Source organism: Sphaerodactylus townsendi, linkage group LG10 (genome assembly GCF_021028975.2).
Source record: "Sphaerodactylus townsendi isolate TG3544 linkage group LG10, MPM_Stown_v2.3, whole genome shotgun sequence".
Taxonomy (NCBI): domain Eukaryota; kingdom Metazoa; phylum Chordata; class Lepidosauria; order Squamata; family Sphaerodactylidae; genus Sphaerodactylus; species Sphaerodactylus townsendi.
Genome location: NC_059434.1, coordinates 86,883,577 through 86,897,948, shown reverse-complemented (window position 1 = coordinate 86,897,948; position 14,372 = coordinate 86,883,577).

The following is a 14,372-nucleotide window of genomic DNA, read 5'->3' as shown; positions in this document are numbered from 1 at the left end:
CCCCCCCCCCCCCACCCCCCCCCCCCCCCACCCCCCCCCCCCCCCACCCCCCCCCCCCCCCACCCCCCCCCCCCCCCACCCCCCCCCCCCCCCACCCCCCCCCCCCCCCACCCCCCCCCCCCCCCACCCCCCCCCCCCCCCACCCCCCCCCCCCCCCACCCCCCCCCCCCCCCACCCCCCCCCCCCCCCACCCCCCCCCCCCCCCACCCCCCCCCCCCCCCACCCCCCCCCCCCCCCACCCCCCCCCCCCCCCACCCCCCCCCCCCCCCACCCCCCCCCCCCCCCACCCCCCCCCCCCCCCACCCCCCCCCCCCCCCACCCCCCCCCCCCCCCACCCCCCCCCCCCCCCACCCCCCCCCCCCCCCACCCCCCCCCCCCCCCACCCCCCCCCCCCCCCACCCCCCCCCCCCCCCACCCCCCCCCCCCCCCACCCCCCCCCCCCCCCACCCCCCCCCCCCCCCACCCCCCCCCCCCCCCACCCCCCCCCCCCCCCACCCCCCCCCCCCCCCACCCCCCCCCCCCCCCACCCCCCCCCCCCCCCACCCCCCCCCCCCCCCACCCCCCCCCCCCCCCACCCCCCCCCCCCCCCACCCCCCCCCCCCCCCACCCCCCCCCCCCCCCACCCCCCCCCCCCCCCACCCCCCCCCCCCCCCACCCCCCCCCCCCCCCACCCCCCCCCCCCCCCACCCCCCCCCCCCCCCACCCCCCCCCCCCCCCACCCCCCCCCCCCCCCACCCCCCCCCCCCCCCACCCCCCCCCCCCCCCACCCCCCCCCCCCCCCACCCCCCCCCCCCCCCACCCCCCCCCCCCCCCACCCCCCCCCCCCCCCACCCCCCCCCCCCCCCACCCCCCCCCCCCCCCACCCCCCCCCCCCCCCACCCCCCCCCCCCCCCACCCCCCCCCCCCCCCACCCCCCCCCCCCCCCACCCCCCCCCCCCCCCACCCCCCCCCCCCCCCACCCCCCCCCCCCCCCACCCCCCCCCCCCCCCACCCCCCCCCCCCCCCACCCCCCCCCCCCCCCACCCCCCCCCCCCCCCACCCCCCCCCCCCCCCACCCCCCCCCCCCCCCACCCCCCCCCCCCCCCACCCCCCCCCCCCCCCACCCCCCCCCCCCCCCACCCCCCCCCCCCCCCACCCCCCCCCCCCCCCACCCCCCCCCCCCCCCACCCCCCCCCCCCCCCACCCCCCCCCCCCCCCACCCCCCCCCCCCCCCACCCCCCCCCCCCCCCACCCCCCCCCCCCCCCACCCCCCCCCCCCCCCACCCCCCCCCCCCCCCACCCCCCCCCCCCCCCACCCCCCCCCCCCCCCACCCCCCCCCCCCCCCACCCCCCCCCCCCCCCACCCCCCCCCCCCCCCACCCCCCCCCCCCCCCACCCCCCCCCCCCCCCACCCCCCCCCCCCCCCACCCCCCCCCCCCCCCACCCCCCCCCCCCCCCACCCCCCCCCCCCCCCACCCCCCCCCCCCCCCACCCCCCCCCCCCCCCACCCCCCCCCCCCCCCACCCCCCCCCCCCCCCACCCCCCCCCCCCCCCACCCCCCCCCCCCCCCACCCCCCCCCCCCCCCACCCCCCCCCCCCCCCACCCCCCCCCCCCCCCACCCCCCCCCCCCCCCACCCCCCCCCCCCCCCACCCCCCCCCCCCCCCACCCCCCCCCCCCCCCACCCCCCCCCCCCCCCACCCCCCCCCCCCCCCACCCCCCCCCCCCCCCACCCCCCCCCCCCCCCACCCCCCCCCCCCCCCACCCCCCCCCCCCCCCACCCCCCCCCCCCCCCACCCCCCCCCCCCCCCACCCCCCCCCCCCCCCACCCCCCCCCCCCCCCACCCCCCCCCCCCCCCACCCCCCCCCCCCCCCACCCCCCCCCCCCCCCACCCCCCCCCCCCCCCACCCCCCCCCCCCCCCACCCCCCCCCCCCCCCACCCCCCCCCCCCCCCACCCCCCCCCCCCCCCACCCCCCCCCCCCCCCACCCCCCCCCCCCCCCACCCCCCCCCCCCCCCACCCCCCCCCCCCCCCACCCCCCCCCCCCCCCACCCCCCCCCCCCCCCACCCCCCCCCCCCCCCACCCCCCCCCCCCCCCACCCCCCCCCCCCCCCACCCCCCCCCCCCCCCACCCCCCCCCCCCCCCACCCCCCCCCCCCCCCACCCCCCCCCCCCCCCACCCCCCCCCCCCCCCACCCCCCCCCCCCCCCACCCCCCCCCCCCCCCACCCCCCCCCCCCCCCACCCCCCCCCCCCCCCACCCCCCCCCCCCCCCACCCCCCCCCCCCCCCACCCCCCCCCCCCCCCACCCCCCCCCCCCCCCACCCCCCCCCCCCCCCACCCCCCCCCCCCCCCACCCCCCCCCCCCCCCACCCCCCCCCCCCCCCACCCCCCCCCCCCCCCACCCCCCCCCCCCCCCACCCCCCCCCCCCCCCACCCCCCCCCCCCCCCACCCCCCCCCCCCCCCACCCCCCCCCCCCCCCACCCCCCCCCCCCCCCACCCCCCCCCCCCCCCACCCCCCCCCCCCCCCACCCCCCCCCCCCCCCACCCCCCCCCCCCCCCACCCCCCCCCCCCCCCACCCCCCCCCCCCCCCACCCCCCCCCCCCCCCACCCCCCCCCCCCCCCACCCCCCCCCCCCCCCACCCCCCCCCCCCCCCACCCCCCCCCCCCCCCACCCCCCCCCCCCCCCACCCCCCCCCCCCCCCACCCCCCCCCCCCCCCACCCCCCCCCCCCCCCACCCCCCCCCCCCCCCACCCCCCCCCCCCCCCACCCCCCCCCCCCCCCACCCCCCCCCCCCCCCACCCCCCCCCCCCCCCACCCCCCCCCCCCCCCACCCCCCCCCCCCCCCACCCCCCCCCCCCCCCACCCCCCCCCCCCCCCACCCCCCCCCCCCCCCACCCCCCCCCCCCCCCACCCCCCCCCCCCCCCACCCCCCCCCCCCCCCACCCCCCCCCCCCCCCACCCCCCCCCCCCCCCACCCCCCCCCCCCCCCACCCCCCCCCCCCCCCACCCCCCCCCCCCCCCACCCCCCCCCCCCCCCACCCCCCCCCCCCCCCACCCCCCCCCCCCCCCACCCCCCCCCCCCCCCACCCCCCCCCCCCCCCACCCCCCCCCCCCCCCACCCCCCCCCCCCCCCACCCCCCCCCCCCCCCACCCCCCCCCCCCCCCACCCCCCCCCCCCCCCACCCCCCCCCCCCCCCACCCCCCCCCCCCCCCACCCCCCCCCCCCCCCACCCCCCCCCCCCCCCACCCCCCCCCCCCCCCACCCCCCCCCCCCCCCACCCCCCCCCCCCCCCACCCCCCCCCCCCCCCACCCCCCCCCCCCCCCACCCCCCCCCCCCCCCACCCCCCCCCCCCCCCACCCCCCCCCCCCCCCACCCCCCCCCCCCCCCACCCCCCCCCCCCCCCACCCCCCCCCCCCCCCACCCCCCCCCCCCCCCACCCCCCCCCCCCCCCACCCCCCCCCCCCCCCACCCCCCCCCCCCCCCACCCCCCCCCCCCCCCACCCCCCCCCCCCCCCACCCCCCCCCCCCCCCACCCCCCCCCCCCCCCACCCCCCCCCCCCCCCACCCCCCCCCCCCCCCACCCCCCCCCCCCCCCACCCCCCCCCCCCCCCACCCCCCCCCCCCCCCACCCCCCCCCCCCCCCACCCCCCCCCCCCCCCACCCCCCCCCCCCCCCACCCCCCCCCCCCCCCACCCCCCCCCCCCCCCACCCCCCCCCCCCCCCACCCCCCCCCCCCCCCACCCCCCCCCCCCCCCACCCCCCCCCCCCCCCACCCCCCCCCCCCCCCACCCCCCCCCCCCCCCACCCCCCCCCCCCCCCACCCCCCCCCCCCCCCACCCCCCCCCCCCCCCACCCCCCCCCCCCCCCACCCCCCCCCCCCCCCACCCCCCCCCCCCCCCACCCCCCCCCCCCCCCACCCCCCCCCCCCCCCACCCCCCCCCCCCCCCACCCCCCCCCCCCCCCACCCCCCCCCCCCCCCACCCCCCCCCCCCCCCACCCCCCCCCCCCCCCACCCCCCCCCCCCCCCACCCCCCCCCCCCCCCACCCCCCCCCCCCCCCACCCCCCCCCCCCCCCACCCCCCCCCCCCCCCACCCCCCCCCCCCCCCACCCCCCCCCCCCCCCACCCCCCCCCCCCCCCACCCCCCCCCCCCCCCACCCCCCCCCCCCCCCACCCCCCCCCCCCCCCACCCCCCCCCCCCCCCACCCCCCCCCCCCCCCACCCCCCCCCCCCCCCACCCCCCCCCCCCCCCACCCCCCCCCCCCCCCACCCCCCCCCCCCCCCACCCCCCCCCCCCCCCACCCCCCCCCCCCCCCACCCCCCCCCCCCCCCACCCCCCCCCCCCCCCACCCCCCCCCCCCCCCACCCCCCCCCCCCCCCACCCCCCCCCCCCCCCACCCCCCCCCCCCCCCACCCCCCCCCCCCCCCACCCCCCCCCCCCCCCACCCCCCCCCCCCCCCACCCCCCCCCCCCCCCACCCCCCCCCCCCCCCACCCCCCCCCCCCCCCACCCCCCCCCCCCCCCACCCCCCCCCCCCCCCACCCCCCCCCCCCCCCACCCCCCCCCCCCCCCACCCCCCCCCCCCCCCACCCCCCCCCCCCCCCACCCCCCCCCCCCCCCACCCCCCCCCCCCCCCACCCCCCCCCCCCCCCACCCCCCCCCCCCCCCACCCCCCCCCCCCCCCACCCCCCCCCCCCCCCACCCCCCCCCCCCCCCACCCCCCCCCCCCCCCACCCCCCCCCCCCCCCACCCCCCCCCCCCCCCACCCCCCCCCCCCCCCACCCCCCCCCCCCCCCACCCCCCCCCCCCCCCACCCCCCCCCCCCCCCACCCCCCCCCCCCCCCACCCCCCCCCCCCCCCACCCCCCCCCCCCCCCACCCCCCCCCCCCCCCACCCCCCCCCCCCCCCACCCCCCCCCCCCCCCACCCCCCCCCCCCCCCACCCCCCCCCCCCCCCACCCCCCCCCCCCCCCACCCCCCCCCCCCCCCACCCCCCCCCCCCCCCACCCCCCCCCCCCCCCACCCCCCCCCCCCCCCACCCCCCCCCCCCCCCACCCCCCCCCCCCCCCACCCCCCCCCCCCCCCACCCCCCCCCCCCCCCACCCCCCCCCCCCCCCACCCCCCCCCCCCCCCACCCCCCCCCCCCCCCACCCCCCCCCCCCCCCACCCCCCCCCCCCCCCACCCCCCCCCCCCCCCACCCCCCCCCCCCCCCACCCCCCCCCCCCCCCACCCCCCCCCCCCCCCACCCCCCCCCCCCCCCACCCCCCCCCCCCCCCACCCCCCCCCCCCCCCACCCCCCCCCCCCCCCACCCCCCCCCCCCCCCACCCCCCCCCCCCCCCACCCCCCCCCCCCCCCACCCCCCCCCCCCCCCACCCCCCCCCCCCCCCACCCCCCCCCCCCCCCACCCCCCCCCCCCCCCACCCCCCCCCCCCCCCACCCCCCCCCCCCCCCACCCCCCCCCCCCCCCACCCCCCCCCCCCCCCACCCCCCCCCCCCCCCACCCCCCCCCCCCCCCACCCCCCCCCCCCCCCACCCCCCCCCCCCCCCACCCCCCCCCCCCCCCACCCCCCCCCCCCCCCACCCCCCCCCCCCCCCACCCCCCCCCCCCCCCACCCCCCCCCCCCCCCACCCCCCCCCCCCCCCACCCCCCCCCCCCCCCACCCCCCCCCCCCCCCACCCCCCCCCCCCCCCACCCCCCCCCCCCCCCACCCCCCCCCCCCCCCACCCCCCCCCCCCCCCACCCCCCCCCCCCCCCACCCCCCCCCCCCCCCACCCCCCCCCCCCCCCACCCCCCCCCCCCCCCACCCCCCCCCCCCCCCACCCCCCCCCCCCCCCACCCCCCCCCCCCCCCACCCCCCCCCCCCCCCACCCCCCCCCCCCCCCACCCCCCCCCCCCCCCACCCCCCCCCCCCCCCACCCCCCCCCCCCCCCACCCCCCCCCCCCCCCACCCCCCCCCCCCCCCACCCCCCCCCCCCCCCACCCCCCCCCCCCCCCACCCCCCCCCCCCCCCACCCCCCCCCCCCCCCACCCCCCCCCCCCCCCACCCCCCCCCCCCCCCACCCCCCCCCCCCCCCACCCCCCCCCCCCCCCACCCCCCCCCCCCCCCACCCCCCCCCCCCCCCACCCCCCCCCCCCCCCACCCCCCCCCCCCCCCACCCCCCCCCCCCCCCACCCCCCCCCCCCCCCACCCCCCCCCCCCCCCACCCCCCCCCCCCCCCACCCCCCCCCCCCCCCACCCCCCCCCCCCCCCACCCCCCCCCCCCCCCACCCCCCCCCCCCCCCACCCCCCCCCCCCCCCACCCCCCCCCCCCCCCACCCCCCCCCCCCCCCACCCCCCCCCCCCCCCACCCCCCCCCCCCCCCACCCCCCCCCCCCCCCACCCCCCCCCCCCCCCACCCCCCCCCCCCCCCACCCCCCCCCCCCCCCACCCCCCCCCCCCCCCACCCCCCCCCCCCCCCACCCCCCCCCCCCCCCACCCCCCCCCCCCCCCACCCCCCCCCCCCCCCACCCCCCCCCCCCCCCACCCCCCCCCCCCCCCACCCCCCCCCCCCCCCACCCCCCCCCCCCCCCACCCCCCCCCCCCCCCACCCCCCCCCCCCCCCACCCCCCCCCCCCCCCACCCCCCCCCCCCCCCACCCCCCCCCCCCCCCACCCCCCCCCCCCCCCACCCCCCCCCCCCCCCACCCCCCCCCCCCCCCACCCCCCCCCCCCCCCACCCCCCCCCCCCCCCACCCCCCCCCCCCCCCACCCCCCCCCCCCCCCACCCCCCCCCCCCCCCACCCCCCCCCCCCCCCACCCCCCCCCCCCCCCACCCCCCCCCCCCCCCACCCCCCCCCCCCCCCACCCCCCCCCCCCCCCACCCCCCCCCCCCCCCACCCCCCCCCCCCCCCACCCCCCCCCCCCCCCACCCCCCCCCCCCCCCACCCCCCCCCCCCCCCACCCCCCCCCCCCCCCACCCCCCCCCCCCCCCACCCCCCCCCCCCCCCACCCCCCCCCCCCCCCACCCCCCCCCCCCCCCACCCCCCCCCCCCCCCACCCCCCCCCCCCCCCACCCCCCCCCCCCCCCACCCCCCCCCCCCCCCACCCCCCCCCCCCCCCACCCCCCCCCCCCCCCACCCCCCCCCCCCCCCACCCCCCCCCCCCCCCACCCCCCCCCCCCCCCACCCCCCCCCCCCCCCACCCCCCCCCCCCCCCACCCCCCCCCCCCCCCACCCCCCCCCCCCCCCACCCCCCCCCCCCCCCACCCCCCCCCCCCCCCACCCCCCCCCCCCCCCACCCCCCCCCCCCCCCACCCCCCCCCCCCCCCACCCCCCCCCCCCCCCACCCCCCCCCCCCCCCACCCCCCCCCCCCCCCACCCCCCCCCCCCCCCACCCCCCCCCCCCCCCACCCCCCCCCCCCCCCACCCCCCCCCCCCCCCACCCCCCCCCCCCCCCACCCCCCCCCCCCCCCACCCCCCCCCCCCCCCACCCCCCCCCCCCCCCACCCCCCCCCCCCCCCACCCCCCCCCCCCCCCACCCCCCCCCCCCCCCACCCCCCCCCCCCCCCACCCCCCCCCCCCCCCACCCCCCCCCCCCCCCACCCCCCCCCCCCCCCACCCCCCCCCCCCCCCACCCCCCCCCCCCCCCACCCCCCCCCCCCCCCACCCCCCCCCCCCCCCACCCCCCCCCCCCCCCACCCCCCCCCCCCCCCACCCCCCCCCCCCCCCACCCCCCCCCCCCCCCACCCCCCCCCCCCCCCACCCCCCCCCCCCCCCACCCCCCCCCCCCCCCACCCCCCCCCCCCCCCACCCCCCCCCCCCCCCACCCCCCCCCCCCCCCACCCCCCCCCCCCCCCACCCCCCCCCCCCCCCACCCCCCCCCCCCCCCACCCCCCCCCCCCCCCACCCCCCCCCCCCCCCACCCCCCCCCCCCCCCACCCCCCCCCCCCCCCACCCCCCCCCCCCCCCACCCCCCCCCCCCCCCACCCCCCCCCCCCCCCACCCCCCCCCCCCCCCACCCCCCCCCCCCCCCACCCCCCCCCCCCCCCACCCCCCCCCCCCCCCACCCCCCCCCCCCCCCACCCCCCCCCCCCCCCACCCCCCCCCCCCCCCACCCCCCCCCCCCCCCACCCCCCCCCCCCCCCACCCCCCCCCCCCCCCACCCCCCCCCCCCCCCACCCCCCCCCCCCCCCACCCCCCCCCCCCCCCACCCCCCCCCCCCCCCACCCCCCCCCCCCCCCACCCCCCCCCCCCCCCACCCCCCCCCCCCCCCACCCCCCCCCCCCCCCACCCCCCCCCCCCCCCACCCCCCCCCCCCCCCACCCCCCCCCCCCCCCACCCCCCCCCCCCCCCACCCCCCCCCCCCCCCACCCCCCCCCCCCCCCACCCCCCCCCCCCCCCACCCCCCCCCCCCCCCACCCCCCCCCCCCCCCACCCCCCCCCCCCCCCACCCCCCCCCCCCCCCACCCCCCCCCCCCCCCACCCCCCCCCCCCCCCACCCCCCCCCCCCCCCACCCCCCCCCCCCCCCACCCCCCCCCCCCCCCACCCCCCCCCCCCCCCACCCCCCCCCCCCCCCACCCCCCCCCCCCCCCACCCCCCCCCCCCCCCACCCCCCCCCCCCCCCACCCCCCCCCCCCCCCACCCCCCCCCCCCCCCACCCCCCCCCCCCCCCACCCCCCCCCCCCCCCACCCCCCCCCCCCCCCACCCCCCCCCCCCCCCACCCCCCCCCCCCCCCACCCCCCCCCCCCCCCACCCCCCCCCCCCCCCACCCCCCCCCCCCCCCACCCCCCCCCCCCCCCACCCCCCCCCCCCCCCACCCCCCCCCCCCCCCACCCCCCCCCCCCCCCACCCCCCCCCCCCCCCACCCCCCCCCCCCCCCACCCCCCCCCCCCCCCACCCCCCCCCCCCCCCACCCCCCCCCCCCCCCACCCCCCCCCCCCCCCACCCCCCCCCCCCCCCACCCCCCCCCCCCCCCACCCCCCCCCCCCCCCACCCCCCCCCCCCCCCACCCCCCCCCCCCCCCACCCCCCCCCCCCCCCACCCCCCCCCCCCCCCACCCCCCCCCCCCCCCACCCCCCCCCCCCCCCACCCCCCCCCCCCCCCACCCCCCCCCCCCCCCACCCCCCCCCCCCCCCACCCCCCCCCCCCCCCACCCCCCCCCCCCCCCACCCCCCCCCCCCCCCACCCCCCCCCCCCCCCACCCCCCCCCCCCCCCACCCCCCCCCCCCCCCACCCCCCCCCCCCCCCACCCCCCCCCCCCCCCACCCCCCCCCCCCCCCACCCCCCCCCCCCCCCACCCCCCCCCCCCCCCACCCCCCCCCCCCCCCACCCCCCCCCCCCCCCACCCCCCCCCCCCCCCACCCCCCCCCCCCCCCACCCCCCCCCCCCCCCACCCCCCCCCCCCCCCACCCCCCCCCCCCCCCACCCCCCCCCCCCCCCACCCCCCCCCCCCCCCACCCCCCCCCCCCCCCACCCCCCCCCCCCCCCACCCCCCCCCCCCCCCACCCCCCCCCCCCCCCACCCCCCCCCCCCCCCACCCCCCCCCCCCCCCACCCCCCCCCCCCCCCACCCCCCCCCCCCCCCACCCCCCCCCCCCCCCACCCCCCCCCCCCCCCACCCCCCCCCCCCCCCACCCCCCCCCCCCCCCACCCCCCCCCCCCCCCACCCCCCCCCCCCCCCACCCCCCCCCCCCCCCACCCCCCCCCCCCCCCACCCCCCCCCCCCCCCACCCCCCCCCCCCCCCACCCCCCCCCCCCCCCACCCCCCCCCCCCCCCACCCCCCCCCCCCCCCACCCCCCCCCCCCCCCACCCCCCCCCCCCCCCACCCCCCCCCCCCCCCACCCCCCCCCCCCCCCACCCCCCCCCCCCCCCACCCCCCCCCCCCCCCACCCCCCCCCCCCCCCACCCCCCCCCCCCCCCACCCCCCCCCCCCCCCACCCCCCCCCCCCCCCACCCCCCCCCCCCCCCACCCCCCCCCCCCCCCACCCCCCCCCCCCCCCACCCCCCCCCCCCCCCACCCCCCCCCCCCCCCACCCCCCCCCCCCCCCACCCCCCCCCCCCCCCACCCCCCCCCCCCCCCACCCCCCCCCCCCCCCACCCCCCCCCCCCCCCACCCCCCCCCCCCCCCACCCCCCCCCCCCCCCACCCCCCCCCCCCCCCACCCCCCCCCCCCCCCACCCCCCCCCCCCCCCACCCCCCCCCCCCCCCACCCCCCCCCCCCCCCACCCCCCCCCCCCCCCACCCCCCCCCCCCCCCACCCCCCCCCCCCCCCACCCCCCCCCCCCCCCACCCCCCCCCCCCCCCACCCCCCCCCCCCCCCACCCCCCCCCCCCCCCACCCCCCCCCCCCCCCACCCCCCCCCCCCCCCACCCCCCCCCCCCCCCACCCCCCCCCCCCCCCACCCCCCCCCCCCCCCACCCCCCCCCCCCCCCACCCCCCCCCCCCCCCACCCCCCCCCCCCCCCACCCCCCCCCCCCCCCACCCCCCCCCCCCCCCACCCCCCCCCCCCCCCACCCCCCCCCCCCCCCACCCCCCCCCCCCCCCACCCCCCCCCCCCCCCACCCCCCCCCCCCCCCACCCCCCCCCCCCCCCACCCCCCCCCCCCCCCACCCCCCCCCCCCCCCACCCCCCCCCCCCCCCACCCCCCCCCCCCCCCACCCCCCCCCCCCCCCACCCCCCCCCCCCCCCACCCCCCCCCCCCCCCACCCCCCCCCCCCCCCACCCCCCCCCCCCCCCACCCCCCCCCCCCCCCACCCCCCCCCCCCCCCACCCCCCCCCCCCCCCACCCCCCCCCCCCCCCACCCCCCCCCCCCCCCACCCCCCCCCCCCCCCACCCCCCCCCCCCCCCACCCCCCCCCCCCCCCACCCCCCCCCCCCCCCACCCCCCCCCCCCCCCACCCCCCCCCCCCCCCACCCCCCCCCCCCCCCACCCCCCCCCCCCCCCACCCCCCCCCCCCCCCACCCCCCCCCCCCCCCACCCCCCCCCCCCCCCACCCCCCCCCCCCCCCACCCCCCCCCCCCCCCACCCCCCCCCCCCCCCACCCCCCCCCCCCCCCACCCCCCCCCCCCCCCACCCCCCCCCCCCCCCACCCCCCCCCCCCCCCACCCCCCCCCCCCCCCACCCCCCCCCCCCCCCACCCCCCCCCCCCCCCACCCCCCCCCCCCCCCACCCCCCCCCCCCCCCACCCCCCCCCCCCCCCACCCCCCCCCCCCCCCACCCCCCCCCCCCCCCACCCCCCCCCCCCCCCACCCCCCCCCCCCCCCACCCCCCCCCCCCCCCACCCCCCCCCCCCCCCACCCCCCCCCCCCCCCACCCCCCCCCCCCCCCACCCCCCCCCCCCCCCACCCCCCCCCCCCCCCACCCCCCCCCCCCCCCACCCCCCCCCCCCCCCACCCCCCCCCCCCCCCACCCCCCCCCCCCCCCACCCCCCCCCCCCCCCACCCCCCCCCCCCCCCACCCCCCCCCCCCCCCACCCCCCCCCCCCCCCACCCCCCCCCCCCCCCACCCCCCCCCCCCCCCACCCCCCCCCCCCCCCACCCCCCCCCCCCCCCACCCCCCCCCCCCCCCACCCCCCCCCCCCCCCACCCCCCCCCCCCCCCACCCCCCCCCCCCCCCACCCCCCCCCCCCCCCACCCCCCCCCCCCCCCACCCCCCCCCCCCCCCACCCCCCCCCCCCCCCACCCCCCCCCCCCCCCACCCCCCCCCCCCCCCACCCCCCCCCCCCCCCACCCCCCCCCCCCCCCACCCCCCCCCCCCCCCACCCCCCCCCCCCCCCACCCCCCCCCCCCCCCACCCCCCCCCCCCCCCACCCCCCCCCCCCCCCACCCCCCCCCCCCCCCACCCCCCCCCCCCCCCACCCCCCCCCCCCCCCACCCCCCCCCCCCCCCACCCCCCCCCCCCCCCACCCCCCCCCCCCCCCACCCCCCCCCCCCCCCACCCCCCCCCCCCCCCACCCCCCCCCCCCCCCACCCCCCCCCCCCCCCACCCCCCCCCCCCCCCACCCCCCCCCCCCCCCACCCCCCCCCCCCCCCACCCCCCCCCCCCCCCACCCCCCCCCCCCCCCACCCCCCCCCCCCCCCACCCCCCCCCCCCCCCACCCCCCCCCCCCCCCACCCCCCCCCCCCCCCACCCCCCCCCCCCCCCACCCCCCCCCCCCCCCACCCCCCCCCCCCCCCACCCCCCCCCCCCCCCACCCCCCCCCCCCCCCACCCCCCCCCCCCCCCACCCCCCCCCCCCCCCACCCCCCCCCCCCCCCACCCCCCCCCCCCCCCACCCCCCCCCCCCCCCACCCCCCCCCCCCCCCACCCCCCCCCCCCCCCACCCCCCCCCCCCCCCACCCCCCCCCCCCCCCACCCCCCCCCCCCCCCACCCCCCCCCCCCCCCACCCCCCCCCCCCCCCACCCCCCCCCCCCCCCACCCCCCCCCCCCCCCACCCCCCCCCCCCCCCACCCCCCCCCCCCCCCACCCCCCCCCCCCCCCACCCCCCCCCCCCCCCACCCCCCCCCCCCCCCACCCCCCCCCCCCCCCACCCCCCCCCCCCCCCACCCCCCCCCCCCCCCACCCCCCCCCCCCCCCACCCCCCCCCCCCCCCACCCCCCCCCCCCCCCACCCCCCCCCCCCCCCACCCCCCCCCCCCCCCACCCCCCCCCCCCCCCACCCCCCCCCCCCCCCACCCCCCCCCCCCCCCACCCCCCCCCCCCCCCACCCCCCCCCCCCCCCACCCCCCCCCCCCCCCACCCCCCCCCCCCCCCACCCCCCCCCCCCCCCACCCCCCCCCCCCCCCACCCCCCCCCCCCCCCACCCCCCCCCCCCCCCACCCCCCCCCCCCCCCACCCCCCCCCCCCCCCACCCCCCCCCCCCCCCACCCCCCCCCCCCCCCACCCCCCCCCCCCCCCACCCCCCCCCCCCCCCACCCCCCCCCCCCCCCACCCCCCCCCCCCCCCACCCCCCCCCCCCCCCACCCCCCCCCCCCCCCACCCCCCCCCCCCCCCACCCCCCCCCCCCCCCACCCCCCCCCCCCCCCACCCCCCCCCCCCCCCACCCCCCCCCCCCCCCACCCCCCCCCCCCCCCACCCCCCCCCCCCCCCACCCCCCCCCCCCCCCACCCCCCCCCCCCCCCACCCCCCCCCCCCCCCACCCCCCCCCCCCCCCACCCCCCCCCCCCCCCACCCCCCCCCCCCCCCACCCCCCCCCCCCCCCACCCCCCCCCCCCCCCACCCCCCCCCCCCCCCACCCCCCCCCCCCCCCACCCCCCCCCCCCCCCACCCCCCCCCCCCCCCACCCCCCCCCCCCCCCACCCCCCCCCCCCCCCACCCCCCCCCCCCCCCACCCCCCCCCCCCCCCACCCCCCCCCCCCCCCACCCCCCCCCCCCCCCACCCCCCCCCCCCCCCACCCCCCCCCCCCCCCACCCCCCCCCCCCCCCACCCCCCCCCCCCCCCACCCCCCCCCCCCCCCACCCCCCCCCCCCCCCACCCCCCCCCCCCCCCACCCCCCCCCCCCCCCACCCCCCCCCCCCCCCACCCCCCCCCCCCCCCACCCCCCCCCCCCCCCACCCCCCCCCCCCCCCACCCCCCCCCCCCCCCACCCCCCCCCCCCCCCACCCCCCCCCCCCCCCACCCCCCCCCCCCCCCACCCCCCCCCCCCCCCACCCCCCCCCCCCCCCACCCCCCCCCCCCCCCACCCCCCCCCCCCCCCACCCCCCCCCCCCCCCACCCCCCCCCCCCCCCACCCCCCCCCCCCCCCACCCCCCCCCCCCCCCACCCCCCCCCCCCCCCACCCCCCCCCCCCCCCACCCCCCCCCCCCCCCACCCCCCCCCCCCCCCACCCCCCCCCCCCCCCACCCCCCCCCCCCCCCACCCCCCCCCCCCCCCACCCCCCCCCCCCCCCACCCCCCCCCCCCCCCACCCCCCCCCCCCCCCACCCCCCCCCCCCCCCACCCCCCCCCCCCCCCACCCCCCCCCCCCCCCACCCCCCCCCCCCCCCACCCCCCCCCCCCCCCACCCCCCCCCCCCCCCACCCCCCCCCCCCCCCACCCCCCCCCCCCCCCACCCCCCCCCCCCCCCACCCCCCCCCCCCCCCACCCCCCCCCCCCCCCACCCCCCCCCCCCCCCACCCCCCCCCCCCCCCACCCCCCCCCCCCCCCACCCCCCCCCCCCCCCACCCCCCCCCCCCCCCACCCCCCCCCCCCCCCACCCCCCCCCCCCCCCACCCCCCCCCCCCCCCACCCCCCCCCCCCCCCACCCCCCCCCCCCCCCACCCCCCCCCCCCCCCACCCCCCCCCCCCCCCACCCCCCCCCCCCCCCACCCCCCCCCCCCCCCACCCCCCCCCCCCCCCACCCCCCCCCCCCCCCACCCCCCCCCCCCCCCACCCCCCCCCCCCCCCACCCCCCCCCCCCCCCACCCCCC